At 32.3% G+C, this 16,801-nt stretch overlaps 1 long non-coding RNA gene across 1 annotated transcript; it reads right to left on the bottom strand.

Moving 5' to 3' along the window:
* Positions 1–7,496: 7,496 nt before the first annotated feature.
* Positions 7,497–9,781, bottom strand: LOC145162826 (uncharacterized). The gene is made up of 3 exons (XR_013739357.1): positions 9,659–9,781; positions 9,481–9,570; positions 7,497–7,563 (listed from the first exon to the last, which is right to left on the bottom strand). It is a non-coding gene; the product is annotated as an uncharacterized LOC145162826 (long non-coding RNA).
* Between the last annotated feature and the right edge of the window lie 7,020 nt (positions 9,782–16,801).

The following is a 16,801-nucleotide window of genomic DNA, read 5'->3' as shown; positions in this document are numbered from 1 at the left end:
GATATATATATATATATATATATATATATATATATATATATATATATATATATTTCCTTGTACATGAAATTCATCAGTTGATGCAATAAGAAGCTATGGAAAACGTCGTACCTTGTAAATTTACTGGCCCAAAGACGGAATCCTTTTTGTTTCTTTTATTATTGATTTTAGTTGTGTTTATCTATTCCATATGAAAATTTTATTCTTCATCTATATCTATAGTTATAAATGTTTTATCCTATTTGCAAATTTCTTTGGTAACCAAAACATCTTTTATTAGTAAGTACTAACAAATAAATATTTTTTCTGGTTTTGATTCCCGCACAACAACGAATCATGGGAGTGGGACACATCTTAAAAACAAAGACCAAATGGCTTGCAGCCTACTGTTATCCGGGTGTTGGTAGAAAATTGCCCTCAACCATAGTTATGGATGGTTAGGATTCGAGTCCAATCATTGGGATCAATGATTTAATATGGAAGTAGAGTAGGATATGTGTTTTAGTTGTTCAAAAGAAATATCATAAAAACAATGTGACATGAAACATTAGAGGATGCCTTAAACACCGGTATGAGTTACATTGGACTACTAAATACTAAAACCATCTCCAACCTAAATACTATCGTTTATATTAATTAATACTATCTTTTATATTAAAACCTATAATTATAGTGTAAAAGATATTGTTAATACTAAACATCTTTGATCCATTAAAGAATATTCTAAATATATATTTATCTAGTTTTTATAATTTTACAAAACAACCCTGTAATTATTAAGCTTTTAAAAATTTGATCTATACCTTTTATTAATATAACTATATAAATTATATTATTAGAAATCTATAACCAAATTTAATTATTTGTATTTATTTGTTTATTGTATTACTGAAATAGTCATTTTTATTAAATTAAATTTAACACTAAATTAAAATAAATATCCTACATGCATTTTATTTAAATAAATACTATATATGTATGCATTGAGATGGTTTTTCCATAAACTTATAATTATATAAGAAATAAACTAAAAATATGTAAGTTCAAAGTTGAGAGAGTAATTGTCCTAATGAAACTTTAAAATTATATTTAGTGTTGATGAATACTGTAACTTTTAATGTAGGGTTGGAAATATATGGCTCTCTTGAATCTTAACATTATTTTTTACATTAAATTTATAATTATAATATAAAAGATAATGCAACCATTAAATTCTTTTCAACCCATTACATTATACTTGACATTAATAGTATAAACATTATATTTAGTGTTGTACTGTTCGCCAATACAACATTATATTTAGTATAGTGTAAAAGATAGTGTTGATGAATAGTATAAACATTATATTTAGTGTTGTAGTGTTCGCCAATACTATATATGGTGTAAGTTTAGTGTGGGGTTGAAGCATGTTAGTATAGATTTTAGTGTAGAATGAATTTAGTGTAAATCATGGTGTGGTTGGAGATGTCCTAAGTTGCCCAAAAGGATTCATATCGACTAAATAGAAAAAAGTGGAAATCTTCCACATTAAAACTAGAGTAAATTACATGAATGGTCCCTATGGTTTGGGTTAATTTACACGTTTGGTCCCTAATTTGAATTTTTAACTCGGAAGGTCCCTACAGTTTGTTTTTGTTACGTGCTTGGTCCCTGTCTTACTTAAAAAGACTATTTTGTCCTTGATTTTTTAATTTTTTTTAAATAAGGTGGGGTAGGTAAGGTAATGTAAGGTGAGGTGGAAGTGAGGTTGGGGTGTGTTTATTTCAATAAATTAAAAAAACAAGGGCAAAATAGTATTTTTAAGTAAGACAGGGACCAAACGCGCAACAAAAACAAACTGTAGGGACCTTTCGAGTTAAAAATTCAAATTAGGGACCAAACGTGAAAATTACCTCAAACCATAAGGACCATTCATGTAATTTACTCTTAAAATTACGAGAGAGCACTTTACTATAATCAAACCCCCATTACCCCACATAATTTATAAAAAACATAATGCATTATACAACGGGTGAAACATAATCTCAACGTTATGCACCAAGTTCGCATAACCCATATTAATTTTATATCCAATATGCATAAAATTTAAAATTTTGTGTGCAATGGATTTTATAAAACTTAGCATTTTGCTATAGTCTCCATTATAGGTTATAATTACAACCTTAAGCATCACTACTTATGTAAGTCATCCTTCTAATGGGATCTCAACGTATGGCGATTGAACTTCTATAATCGACCTTTCGCTGTCAACACTTAAGCATGCCCTTTGACCATTGGCATCCGATGTGGCGTATTGACCATAACTTTATATCAATAAGTCATATATCTTAAGACCATAACTTTATATCAATAAGTCATATATCTTAAGGGAAAATGTTAAAAATGACCAACAAAATATTTCATTTGTTTACTTTTAGTCACAAACTTATTTTTCACTTTTAAGTAATAAACTTTTCAAAATCATCTACTTTTATTCATTCAACTTATTTTTGTCCACTTTTAAGTAATTAACTTTCCAAAATCGTCTTATTTTAGTACTTTTATAGCCCTTAACCCACTTATATTACTAAAATAAGATGATTTTTTAAAGTTCATTACCTAAAAGTTGACAAAAAATAAATTGAGTGGCTAAATGTAGACGATTATATTGGCTCAGGACACGGTGTGAGACCACAACATTATATCAGTAAATCATATATTTTACACATGAAAAATTGCATGCTCACATAAATATGGCATTTGAGAAAAATTAAAATATAATCAAACACTACAAAATGTCTAAAAGTTAGTATAACTAAAGTATGGTCGAATCCTCATCGATAGAACATTTGCAAAATACCTTTTTATGTAAGGTATACTTTAATTTTTTCCTAGTATTTAACTAATATTAAGTTCAAATTTTTAAGAATTAGTTTTATTACTGATTTTATAGTCCAAAGAAGGGATAATGATTTATAAGGGTAACATATTTTTTGATTTGTACACATTTAGTTCCTGGTTTTTTTTTTTGTTCATATTTACCCCTTGAACTTTCTTTCGTGTGCAAATTTAATCCTTATTACTGGTTAATGTCGGTTAAGCTGACCATCAAGTGTTTTACGAGATTTTAAGAAAAATCAAATTACTTACGTGATTATTACGTGGAATTACCTTCTTTCACCCCTCGTTTAAGAAGAACAATTAGGGTTCAATTACTCACCCCCACCATCCGTTCTCGATCACCACCTTATTACTTAGGGGTGTTCGTTTGAATTGATCGGTTTGATCCGATTCAATTAAGTAAATCCAAATTGATTTCGGTTTTCAAAATATGGATCCAAATAATCCAAACTAAATTCAAATCTGATCCGATCCGATCCAATTACAATTCGGTTGGATCGGTTTTTATAATTCGGTTTTCAAAAACTAAAACATTTTAAAATGACATATAATTATAATATTATCCAATTTTTATAGAAGAAGCAAAAAAAATATTTAGTTGTGATTTAAAATTTATAAACTACTAAGAATGTATATTATAGTTTAATATTCAATAGATAAAGAACTTTTAAGATAAAATGCATATTAATGTTTTTTATTAGATGAAACTTTTTGAACTTATTTGAAAAAATAAATTATAAAATTAATAAATAGTTATAGACTTATAGCTATATTAAAAATAAATAAATAATAAATTGTTATTCGGTTTTATTGGATTATTCGGTTCCTATTTTATAAACCAAAACCAATCCGAAATAAAAAATAGTAAATCGGTTTTGTTGAAAACCAATCCAAAAATCCGAATATCCGAACCAAATAGTCCAATCCAATTTGTCCAATTAGACAATTCGGTTTTATCCAAATAATGAACAGTCCTATTATTACTCACCCTTTCATTCTCTCAAAACACCACTCTGATTCCATGGATGAAAATCAAGCTTTTCCATCGGTCGATGTACACTGCAATGGTATTTTTATGCCTAATCCATTAAGGTATTTTGCTCCAGACATAGTATAAGTGAAGGATGATGCAAACGATATGAATTTCTCTGATTTCATCAAATATGTTGTGAATCTTATCGATTTTCAGTGCAAGTATGTGTATTTATGTCTACCTGAAGTAAGATTAAGTGAGGGGCTTCATACACTACAAAATGATTATGACTACTCTGAGTTTCTTAAGGTTGCAAATGCTCACAGACATGTAAATGTGTATATTGACCATGATAAGGAACCTCTATTTGATTGGATTGAGAAGAGCCAGACACTGGAGATGTTGACTCCACTATGGAAGATAGTGAGAAGTGTGAACATGAAGAGGATGACTCTGTTATATCAAGCAAAAGAACCTATAATGATCACTTTTTGAGCAAGTTATGTCCAATAGTTGATGAAGATGAAGATTGCAATGGACTTCTAGCTAGGGATGAGCTTTAGAACCGCATGAACCGAAACAAGACTGGAAACACCGTTTGGTGTTTGTACTTCATTTTAGACTATACAAACATATATTTTAGAGTAAATTACACGAATCGTCCCTTGTACAGGTGCCAAAATGCACGTTCAGTCCCTATTTTCAAAAATTAACTCGGACCGTCCCTCGTTTGATTAAAAGTTTCATGTTTCATCCCTCGTTAGTTTAAATTTACACGTTTCATCCCTTGCGAGACATAAAATGACTATAATACCCTTTTTAATTTATTTTTAATTTATTTTTTATATTTCTGATTATTTTTAATTATTAAAATTTTTAAAATTAAATTTAATATATATTTCTTTTTTGTTTTGCTAAAGAAAGCTTAAACACTACCACCAGAAAAATGGACCACCACCGGAAATCCTCTTGACTACCGCCACTGACCACCACCACATTTCCTTTCATTTGTTCACGTCCGAAAAGTACCACCTCCGTCGGAGATGTGGAATACCATCGGAAAAAACATCACTACTGTCGGTTTCTCTCCCTCTCACCTGATTTTCTCCTGAAACCCTTGAGCATTCATTACCATCTGTTTCCTCAATCTTCTTCCCAAACAGAGCAGAGAAACACAAAACACACAGACACACACAACTTGTGTGTGTCTGCTGGTACGATACAGAGAGAGGGATAAAGAGAGATAGAGCAAATGAGAGGTCACCATCACCACCTGTGCGCTAGGGTTTTGAGAAATAGGGGAGATGTAATTACGAAAGTATATCAGCAGGAGATGTGTGGTTTCAGATCTAGCATTTTGGGGGTTTCATGATGGATTTCACTTTAGTGCTTTCAGATTGAGCATATCACGACCAGTAATCAGAGATGGTGAGACGAGTTTGGAATCTGCAAATCCGATGGTGGTGATGAATCAAAACCTGCGTTGAGTAGCGGTGATGCATTGGAACCAAGTCACCTCCTCTCAATCTTCTTTTGTAATGGGAGAATCAATCACCAGAAAGATATGGAGAACACATCTCATATCTTTCATTATTCTCTCGAATCCTTCAAGAACTTGTTGAGATTTGCAAATCTGAAACTGTTTTTGAAGTTCATGAAGTTGAAGTTGAAAACTTTCTTGAAGTTAAAAGCTGAAATTGTTGCACTTCTGCAGACCTGTGATGGTGGAGATAGTATTGTCGAAGAAGCATAAGGGGATCACCGATTTTGTTCTGGGTGGAGTTCGAAGAAATGGGGAGAAGGAGACGAAGTGCTTAAGGAGTTAGGGTTTACAGGATATTTCTTTTATTAAAGATAATAAATAATTATTTTATATAATAAACAAATCAAAAAATAATAAATAAATAGAAAAGAAACTGAAAAAGAAATAAATAAGGGCAAAATTGTCTTTTTATGTCCGGAGGGATGAAACGTGCAACTTTTAACCAAAGAAGGGACAGTCCGAGTTAGTTTTTGAAAATAGGGATTGAACGTGTATTTTGGCACCTACACAAGGGACGATTCATGTAATCTACTCTATATTTTAATTACATATTGAATCAACTATAGGCCCCGGAAGACAGCATCTCAATGTTGTAATTTTTTCCGTTTCAACATTTTTTCTTTTTAGAATCTGTCCCGCTTTTTAAAATACGCATAACTCACTCATATGAAGTCAGAATTATTTGATTTTTTTTCCAACATGTAATTTAGTGTTTGTATAACATTTTAGAATGTAAAAAAGTCATATTTTTGTTAAATATTGGATAATCTTCAGGCTGTGGAAAACAACATAGCATTCATAATATATCAATCGGTTATAGTTTGAAAAATAACTGAAAAACCAGGACTGGAACCGGAACCGACATCGGCACTGGCGGTTCAGTTCCCGGTTTCTATAATATATCAAAATTAGTTATGGTTCTAAGCATGATGTTACTCAGGAATGGAAGAAGATGCAACCTAAACTAGGTGTGGGATTCTCCTTTCCTACTGACTTGTACTATGAGAAAAATGACAAAGATAGGATGCTTGTAAAGTGTTGTAAAGGATAAACACCACAATACCCTTTTAGATTGTGGGCTTCCTGGATGAAAGACGAGCAAACATTTCAAATAAAGTCCCTTAGAAAAGACCATAGTCACTCAAGGGGATTCAAACTTGGGTCAATTGTTACCTACAAGTGGATAGGGAAACACTTTGTCAATGATATATTAAAGTCTCCTAAAATGAGTTTGAAAAGGATGAAAGCCATGGTATCCAAGTTATTCAACATAAATGTTAGTATTTGACAATGTAGGAATGCAAAAAAAAAGATTTGCATTATGTGAAATTGAGGGTAATTTGAAGGATCATTATTACAAGTTATGGGGTTATGGAGCTGAAATTAAAAGGGCTAATCCAGGATCTCATGTTGAAGTGTATGTGTAGCCCCAAAAATGATGCAACTATGGTGTTTGAAAGGTTTTACGGGAGTTTTAAAAGAGTGGTTGATGGCTGGTTAGATGGTTGTAGGAAGGTTGTTAAGGTAGATTGATGCTTTCTGAAGGGCATATGTAAAGGGGAGCTCCTCTCAATAGTATGCATGGATGCCAACAATAACATATACCATATAGCCTACGGAGTAGTGAATGTTGAAAACAAGAATACATGGAAGTGGTTCTTGGACAATCATATAATGGAAGACATAGATGGTGGTGGTGGTGGTGGGGGGGGGTAGTAATGGAATCACATTGATGTCAGATGGACACAAGGTACATATTTTATTTAACATCATTGCTATAAATTACCTTTTACACATACTAACATTCAAAGTCAATTTAATGGAAGTTGTGAAGGAAAGATGTCCAGAAATGGAGCACAGGTTGTGTGCTAGGCACATCCTTGGGTAACTTCCATAAAAAGTTTAACGGTGAGTGCTATGTCACACCCCCGAACCAGACGGCGGAAACGTCTGGGGGCTTGGTGTGACTTTCAACATTGTAGTATCATTACAGAGTATATAATTGAAACATAACATCATCATCATCACACATGTAATATAACAACATTCATTGTTTACATCGAGTATTGTATTTGAATATTACATGCCAAAATAGTCAGAGTATGATGAAACAAAATATAACAAAATATCCATTAGTTTGTTTCGTTCATCCTGCTTCAACGGTTTCCTGAGAATACAAGTTAATTTAAAAAGGTCAACATAAAAATGTTGGTGAGTTCATAAGCATGTTTGTGAAAATGATTTGTATAACTTTGAAACCACCAGAAAATCCTATATTTTCTGAAAACTGTTTAGTATGTTTGTGTCAGATCTTGTATTAATGCATGTATGTTATTGTTTATTTGACTAAAAGGGTAAAGAGAATGTAGAAAGAATGTAAAGAGCATGTAAAGAGAATGTTCCCAGACAACCCGATGTTGTCTGTAAAAGAGAAAGCTGTCATACCAACCCCCGAGGTTGAGTACCAGTACGAGTATGTTTCCGAGTAATCCAAAAGAAAAGAGAATGGTCTTCCGTAAACTTCATAACGTTAATTCCTCTAAGTGAGCCGTCATAACCATACTAAATAATGACAATTTCGCCTGTCTTGGCGTTGTTGGACGCCGGTTTTGATTATAAGGTTTTCGTCACCCTAGACTGAGTTAGTCTAACTGTAGCGAACAGCTCAGGTGTGGGGTGTCATCCCCGTATAGATCTATACACAAATCCCCGCTCTCCCTCCAAGAGACTCTGGTTATAACTACAGGCTATGATCGTACACTTAATAGGTGCCAACCGACAAAACTCACTAGATCCTTAATCGAATTTACGCGAAGAAAGGTATAAACTCATTCCAGACCCAATGAACCATGTAAGCGAACCACTAAGGCATCGCTAAACATGTAAATCATTTCAAGGTCCAATTGGAATGAGATTATATAGCATGGGCCCGAAATATATATGAAAGAACAACTAAGGCCCATTTCACATGTAAGGTATTTACAGGCCCAAATAGCACACAAATAGTATCCAAGGTCCGTCGCACATGTTAATGGGTCAATGAGGCCCAATAAACATATAAATAGTATACATGACCTATCACACATAAAAATGGGTCACTAAGGCCCAATAACCTAGAAAATGATCAAATTAATCTGTTTGTTAGTTTATCGTTGGTTTTGGTTCAAGTATTCACTAAAATAGCATAAAAGCCCACTTTTTGTAAAAATGACGTTCTTGGCCCAATAAGCCAAAAATTTACAATTAAGTCCCAATTTTTGTAAGAATAACACTTTAGTCTCCATTTTGTTCAAAACTTGTGTTGATGACTAGTTTGTGGTAAAAATAACATTTTAAACCCATTTTTGTCAAAAATATCATTTTTGGCTTGATTTTTGTGAAAATACACATTTTTCTGGTTTTGGGCTTTTCCGACCTAGTTGTTGGAAAATTTGTAGAAAAATCATCGTAAGTCGAAATTTGGATCCGTAAATTCTGGAAGTTTGGAAATTTTGTCTACTTTGTTCACAATTTTTCTCATAATTTTTAATGGCTTCTAACAAGTGTGAAATTGCTCACCTTCACAGGCTGGTCCGAAATTATTTCAAATCTAATAGACAGTTTTGTAAAATTCGCCAAAAATTGTAGAAAAATCGTATGAAAACGTGAGAGTAGTCATTTTAAAGGTAGAAACCTGAACTTTTTGCATGTAAAACATGTTTTTAAAAATATTATCATTTAGGTGGTCAAAACAGTTCGAGATTGGACCAAAACTTTCCTGTGAAAGGCTGATTTTTGAGTTTAGTTTATAGATCTTGGAACACAACACTCATTTTTACTATTTTAAGTGTATAAATCCCAGATCTACTAGTTTACATGTATTATATGTGATAACACATACTTTTCTCAAGGTTTTCATGTAGATCCAAGTGATAAACTTAATATTCTTAACATATTTTTAGATTTATGAAGTAAATAACACATAACCACCAAACAAATCATGAAAAACACACATATTCATGCATACACACATAGATCTACACAACACAACTTGTATTCTCCCCCAAAACAAAGTAAAACTCGAAAATAGGGGGTATGAACTCACCTTGGGGGTTTTTGAGATGTAGATGAAGAAGAAGAAGAATCTTTGAACCTAGCTTGAGTTCTTTGAGATAATCTCGAAATGGTGGTGGATCTAAGAGTTTTTAACACAATCAAAGGATGTAAACAAGAGTTTTAGATTGAAATATGTGATAATCTTTAAGATTAACAAGAGTACTTACCAAGTTATGAAAGCTTGAAGAGAACTTCTTGAAAAACACTCTTACAAGCCCACAAATTTTTGAAGAAGAAGAAGAAGAGAGAATCCTTGAGTTGTTGGGAGAATTTGTGTTGGAGAGGAAATTGTGAATGTGGGTGGAGAGGGAGAAGTGGCCGAGAGTAAGAGGGAAGAAATAGAGTGAGAAGAATGGTCATTACATGGTGGGTTTAGGACCTATTCATGGAAGTATGTAATGTATTTCACATGGAGAACCTCTAATTAAAGATGAGGTGTCTTCATCACATTATTCCATCTTTTTTTTATGTTGGGCTTAAATTACATGGGCCCATTAGGAATTTTCGATTTTTGTGGGTCCATTTGAGAGTTTATGGCCCAAAAGGGTATAAACAATGAGATTTTCGGCCCATTGGGCCTTGATTATAGTTTCACAGCCCAAAATGGTAAAATGAATGGGTTTTAGGTCCATTAGGGTTAATTGGAGTTGTTATGGTCCAATAAGGCCCATTAAGGTAAACTAATCCATTTTAAGCTCATTATGGCCCAAAATGTTAAGTTTTATGAATGTGGGTCCATTTAGAGCCCATTTAGGGTTCCTAGGCCCAAGATGGTGAAGTTGGAGATTTATTGGTCCATTAGACCCAATAAGAGAATCCTAGTCCATAATGAACTTGAGTCGGGATTTCTAGGGTTTCCAACCCTTATTTGAACATATGAGATGTATTTGAACGAGAATAGAGTATAGTATTCACTTAGAGTACAAGTTATTACACTAGGTGAATGATTGCATGAGAGTAGAATTTCCTAGCAAAAATGCTAGTTGTGACATGCTACATAGCCCCTTTTTGGAGGGTTGTAAGGGCAACTATAGATCATAAATTTGAATTTGCAATGGAAGAGATCAAGAGCTTTGATGTAAGTGCATATGATTATCTCGTTCAAAGGAACTCTAACTGTTGGTCAAAGGCATTGTTAAGGTAGGAATGGGATGCGATGCTATGAAAAAAAATGGTGTTTCTGAAAGCTTCAATGTTGCTATTGAGGAAACTAGAAAGAAACCATTGATTACTATGTTAGAGGATATAAGGGTGTTTGTGATGGAGAGATTGTACATGCAGGGAGGGAAAGGATTGGGTTGGGATTTGGCAATATGTCCAACTATTAGAAGGCAACTTGAGGACCTAAACTTGTGGCAAAGGTTAGTGAATAGAAACAATTTGAAGGTTCATGATCATTATCTTACTTACTTATTGTATATGCAAGTGTTAACTAACTTTATTTAATGACAGATTCTGGAATCCATATGTTAATGGATACAAACAATTTAAGTTGTGCAAGGTAATGAAAGGTATGTTGTTGACATAGAGAAGAGAGAATTTAGATGTAGAAGTTGGCAATTGGCAGACATTCCATGTGTGCATGTCATTTGTGCCATATCTTCTTTGAATCTTAATCTATGTGAATATGTTACAGAGTGCTTTACTAAAGTTGCATTTCTTAGGAGCTATGAGTACACCATCCATCCACTGAATGACAGTTCCCTGTGGCCTCACATGCCTAATGTTCACTAGATTCTACCTCCTATTAGAAGGTTACCTGGAAGGCCATGTGTGAAAAGAAAAAGAGACCAAGCAGAAAATGAGCTCGGTGGGAATATAAGACACATTGTAAGCAGTGTAGGTGTTCAACACATATGTACCATTTGCAATGAAGTTTGACACAACAAAGCTAAGTGTCTAAAGAGGGGTCCTTCAAAAGCAGGTCTAAGTAAACCAAGAAAGAAGAGTAATGCAAAGAACTGTCCATCACAAGCAGGTTCAAGTACTCCAACTCCAAGTACTCCAATGCATGTGAATCAAGAGCCTGTTGAACCATGTCCTTGTGAATCAAGAGCATGCCAAGTGCTTGTGAATCTTGGTGTTAGAGTGAGGAAGCCTTCAGTGAGAATCAACAAGATTCAAATCAAGGAGCAGGTTTTTTCAAAGGATGTGAAAGGTGCGACTAATGTCAACCCAATTACTTTAGAATGATTAGGGTTACTTATTATCTTTTTCCTTGGAAGTATGTAATAGTACATTATGTAAGGTGACTATCTTTTAAGAATTGGGCCTACTTTTGATGTAAATTACAATATTACCCTTACCGGTAACGTAACAACTTTTGATGGCTTTTTAGTAATGAAATCAGTCATGGTATCCTATGCCAATTATGTTTTGACTTTTTCAATCTTTATCACTACCAATGTATTAATTTATTAAGAATCTTGTTTTAGTGGGAATAATATGTCAATTGTCTAGCGAGTGGGAATCATATGTCATTCCTTGTCTTTGATTCTAATAATGTAATTTGTGTTTTGTTCTTGTCATTTGGATGTTGGAATGGCAGCCAAATTCAATGTAAATTGCATATTCAATTCAATAGCAAACATATTCAATACCATTTACATTCAAACTACCAAACTTCATTCAACTATTTTCAGATACATCATGGGTAGAACTTAAAGAATATTACAACTGATTTCAACCCTATGACTATATGAATTCCTCTTCATCAGCTCTTGAACTTTTTTTTTCAGATACGCAACATCCTCTTTAACTGCAGCAAGTTCATGTTCTAAATTTGGATTCATGTCCACAGGTTCTTCAATCCATTCCCTTTTTTTTTTGAACCGGCAAATACAAATATTATAATCTACTCCTAAACTAACACCTAATTCCACCTATGTCCACCACGGGACTTGAACCCTCGACCTCAAGAAAGGAGGGCACCACCTGATACCGCTGGACTTATACTTCTTACCTGGTTTCTTCATTTATTAGAAAATAAATCAAATATAAAGAGCGTAAGAAGCTCAGTTTCATAAAATAAGCTGCAAAAAATTCTTCAAACTCGACATACCAGGGAATTGGGGCAAACATTGAACTTTTTTTTGGAGTTATCTTTAGTCTTGGATGTGCATACTCGAACTCGGAGTCGAAAATCACAAAGGTCTTCTTTCTTTGTGATGGAACTAGATAAACCTTGCGACATCTTCTTCTCCGATTTTGGGTAGGGTTGGAAAGATTTTTGACTGAATTTAGGGTTTGGATCGTATTATAATCGATGGAACTCAGGGATGACCCACGTAAGACTATTTTCTTTTAATGATTATCCATATATGCAACCATGTCATCAAATACAACATCAACCGGTAATCAAGATTAAATTTGTGCATGAAAACAGGTTAAAGGGGTAAATATGGACAAAAAAATTCAGGGACTCAATATGTACAAATTAAAAATATGTTACCCTTTTAAGTGATTATCCCTCCAAAGAACCATGTGATTTGTTTCGTAGACCGGTTGCAATAATTGTCGGTTTTGTTTCGGAACTGGTTTCAAGAATTTTGACACCCTGTCGTGGCTTAATTTTAAATTGTTAACCTTTTAAGTGTTTTTATTATTCCGTTGTAACATACTTGAATGTAATTGGTAATCTTTACTATTTTACCCCATGTCAAAAAGCATGCGTTAGATGATGTTTACCTAGAAAACTTATTTATGTATTTAAAATTAATTTTATTAAATCAACAGATTATTTAGTAGTTTAAGTTTTATTGTTAGCCTCTTATCTAAATTTTCTTGTTTGGATTCTATTTGGTATGTTTTTCAAATGTCTTGATTTTTTTAGTACAATGTAGATATATAAATATGTTTCAAAATATCAGCAAAGTTTGATATTTTTTACTTAGTTTGTTTGTTCAAAATACAAAAAAGTATTTGGCGTAGCAGTATTAGGAGTTGACATGACAGATAGGTGTCGTTAAGCGAAAAGTTGAGAGTTCAACTATTAACTATTTTTCAAGATGAAAGGTGTAGATTTAGAGATAACATTTAAAAAAATGTGCGTATAACATCGAAAGTTATTGTAATTAAACAATGTTGGTCACATTTGATTAAATTATTCATATGTGATTAATACCTATTATTGAAATGAGAATAAGAATAAAAAGTTATCCACATGTGAATAATACACGTGCTCAGATTTTTTCGTAAAAACTTTTTAAAAAATCGTATTTTTATAGAAAATATTATACGGATATGAATGTTTATTTATAGAGAATACAAATTAATGAATTTTGATATATTTGGCAAATTTTTTGAGAAAATAAAATTTTGAATTGATGAGATTTGTTCTCGTGTTCTCAATTCCATAATTATCTCATTTGAACCTTTGTGTGTGTGTGTGTGTGCGTACATGTATGTATGGTGTGTGTGTGTGCACATGTACATATATGTATACATGTAAGGACCGTACTCAGCACAAACGCTTCTTAAGGAAAATCCTTTTTAACATTTTCTTTGAAGGGTCATTCATTGGTGTCACTTTAAATATGTAATTCAAAAAGTCTTTCAACATCATGAAAAATCAATAAGTAACAGTCAATTGTAATACTATCCAAAAACTATTTAGAAGGTTTCCTAAAATATGATATGCCCTTAAATAACACAACATAGCAGAAAATAACAAAATAGTTGGTTGTTTAGCTTCTATAATTACTATTTTGAAGACAATATTCGATTAATAAAACAAACAGACATAGCATTAAAAGATAAAAGTCAAAAAGATGATTGTGATTATCAGACAACCTCTAACACACACACCCTCTAAATCATACTCTTAAACTATACCTTTTTTCCACGAAGAAACCTGAATCCTCAACCCCTTTGAAGAGGAACACCTATTCAACACTTTGATACCACGAGGCCAAAAGGCCATTTGGTATCATTAATTTAAATTGTTTGGTAATCGTCAATTATATGATAATATTAGTGTTTAGTAGTTATTTAGATTCACCATATTTCCTATCATTGCACAACAAAGAGATCAATCAACCCATATGATTTAGAAGAAACCAAATTTGGCAAAAAAAAAGTAGTTTAAACTTACCAAGGCCAGTTGACGTCCAATAAAAAAGTTAACTTAAAAATGAAAAATTAATTACGTCGCAATATCCAAAATGGTACTAAGATGAGTAGGTGAATTTAAACATTTAAAATACGTATAAGACCATAGGTTGACATAACAACCATTAGGTTGTTCTTCAACTTGAATTAACAAAATATGGCAAACCTCACTAGAAAAAAAAAACTTGAATATGTACACATAACACCTGAATAAATACTCATCACTGAATGGTGCCATATTGGCATATGAATTATGCAAAATTAAATGAACACATAGATACCAACACCAAAAGTAATATTGTACTTTCCATAGATCCTATTAAGCCAAAACAAAAGAGCACTTTATAATCCTTATATTACATTGGGTTATATGCAATAAACAACAACATACCTCGACTTATTTGTTTATTATAGCATCATACTTCAAGTTATTTCTATTATAATGTTGTACTTTCACTTTTCTTCTTTATTAAGGCATTTAACTGTGAAATTTTGTCTCACTTAGCATTGTCCTTTCAATATTTTTCTTATTAGGTTATTGTACTTGGGGGTGGCAAATCGTTTAATCATGACACATTTTTGCCTGACATTACACAACACGATGTTGTGCTTTCTTAACTAACACAAAAACATACCAATTAAAAAATGACAAACACGATACAACACGACAAAGATAATATAAAATAACAATTAGTTTATTTAATTAATATTTAATCATACATAAAAACGACAAACAAATGCTAAATAGTATCAATTGTGTGTAGCATTTTGAACATGAAAACGATACAACGTCACATGTTAACGATGCATTCACAGTAGGATGAGATATACGAAACTAATGTCTTCGTTTTTCGATCCTTGAAGATAATAGTATGCCTGAATCCCAATGAACGGACGCTAGCATACATTATTCCCTTTTCATGCGCATACTTATATATATTCCTATGTACTTGTATCTCTCGCTTTTGTGGTATTCTTCAAGATGGAAAAATACTTCAACTCGAATATTGCTTGGAAAATACCACGAAACTGAGGGACACAGGTATATAGGAGTAAGCATGAGTGTGAGCATGGAAAGGGAATACATGATTTGGTATTGTAAGAGATTATGTGTCAGGGTGATACAAATTGTAGTTATGTGGTGGAAGATTTAGACATGGTTAGTGTAGAAGGTTAATAAATAAATAAACATAATTGTGTTTGGTTGAAGTTTTCAATTGTTGAAATGAAACATTTATCTTTAGAGACATCTAACATGTGTTGATATTAATGATGAAAAATATCCAACATACAATTTAGGTGGGTTCACTGTTTGGAAAGGGTTAGAATAGTAGAAAGATAAAGTATATTTCTCTTAAAGTAAATTGCAATGGAAAGTTAATTAACAACATCCTAATTCGAAGATGTTTGAAAACACTTTACTTTCGGTTAATTGCAAGAAATAACAACATAAATTTATCAATTAAATTGATAATGGCTATGCTTACAAGCTTCAATCTTGTATATAATTAGTAGTTTCCCTTTTATCTTGCATGCTTCTTTCCTAGTCTGGAAGGGATGTTCCTTACACTTAAGAATACATAGAACTGACTTCTTTGACATTTTGATTCATATATGCTTTTTATGTTTCAAGTATTTGTTTATAAAGTTATAAACCCAAAGTTTACAAATATTATTTAGATTCTTTGACCAAAATACGATATTTTACCTATGTAGGTGTAATTTATAGTTTTTCTTTGGGGGTGATGTAGGAGATAACTTTAAACAATTTATAAATTAAAAAACCTATTGTCAATACTTTCCTTAATCATGTGTTGACTACAACATCCTAGTTTCATCACGTGCATTAGGTCTTCATAGACAAGTAAAACATATTTTTTATGTTTTTATGTGATTTATAATTTGACTGCCTTAATTCCACTCTATAGTAAATCCTTGCATTGCTCTTATGTTTCTAATTACTTTTATTCTATCATATTTAACCATAATAAAACCTAATATAATTTAAACAAGGATTTAATGTAAAGTGAACAACAAAAAGTGGTGTCTATACTTTCAATTTAAAACCATTGTGATCATAAAAGGGCTAAAATTTACAAGTTTGGATTCTTAAAAGGGATTGAAATCAGCAAGTGAAACAAATTTTTATAACAACTAAGGAATGAAACAAATACATTGCTATTCTCAGGAAAAAAAATTAT

Source organism: Lactuca virosa, chromosome 3 (genome assembly GCF_052849685.1).
Source record: "Lactuca virosa cultivar CGN04683 chromosome 3, Lactuca_virosa_CGN04683_v6, whole genome shotgun sequence".
In the NCBI taxonomy this organism is placed as follows: Eukaryota; Viridiplantae; Streptophyta; class Magnoliopsida; order Asterales; family Asteraceae; genus Lactuca; species Lactuca virosa.
Note: the sequence above shows the minus strand (reverse complement) of the source record. Positions and strands in the feature narration are given on the sequence as shown.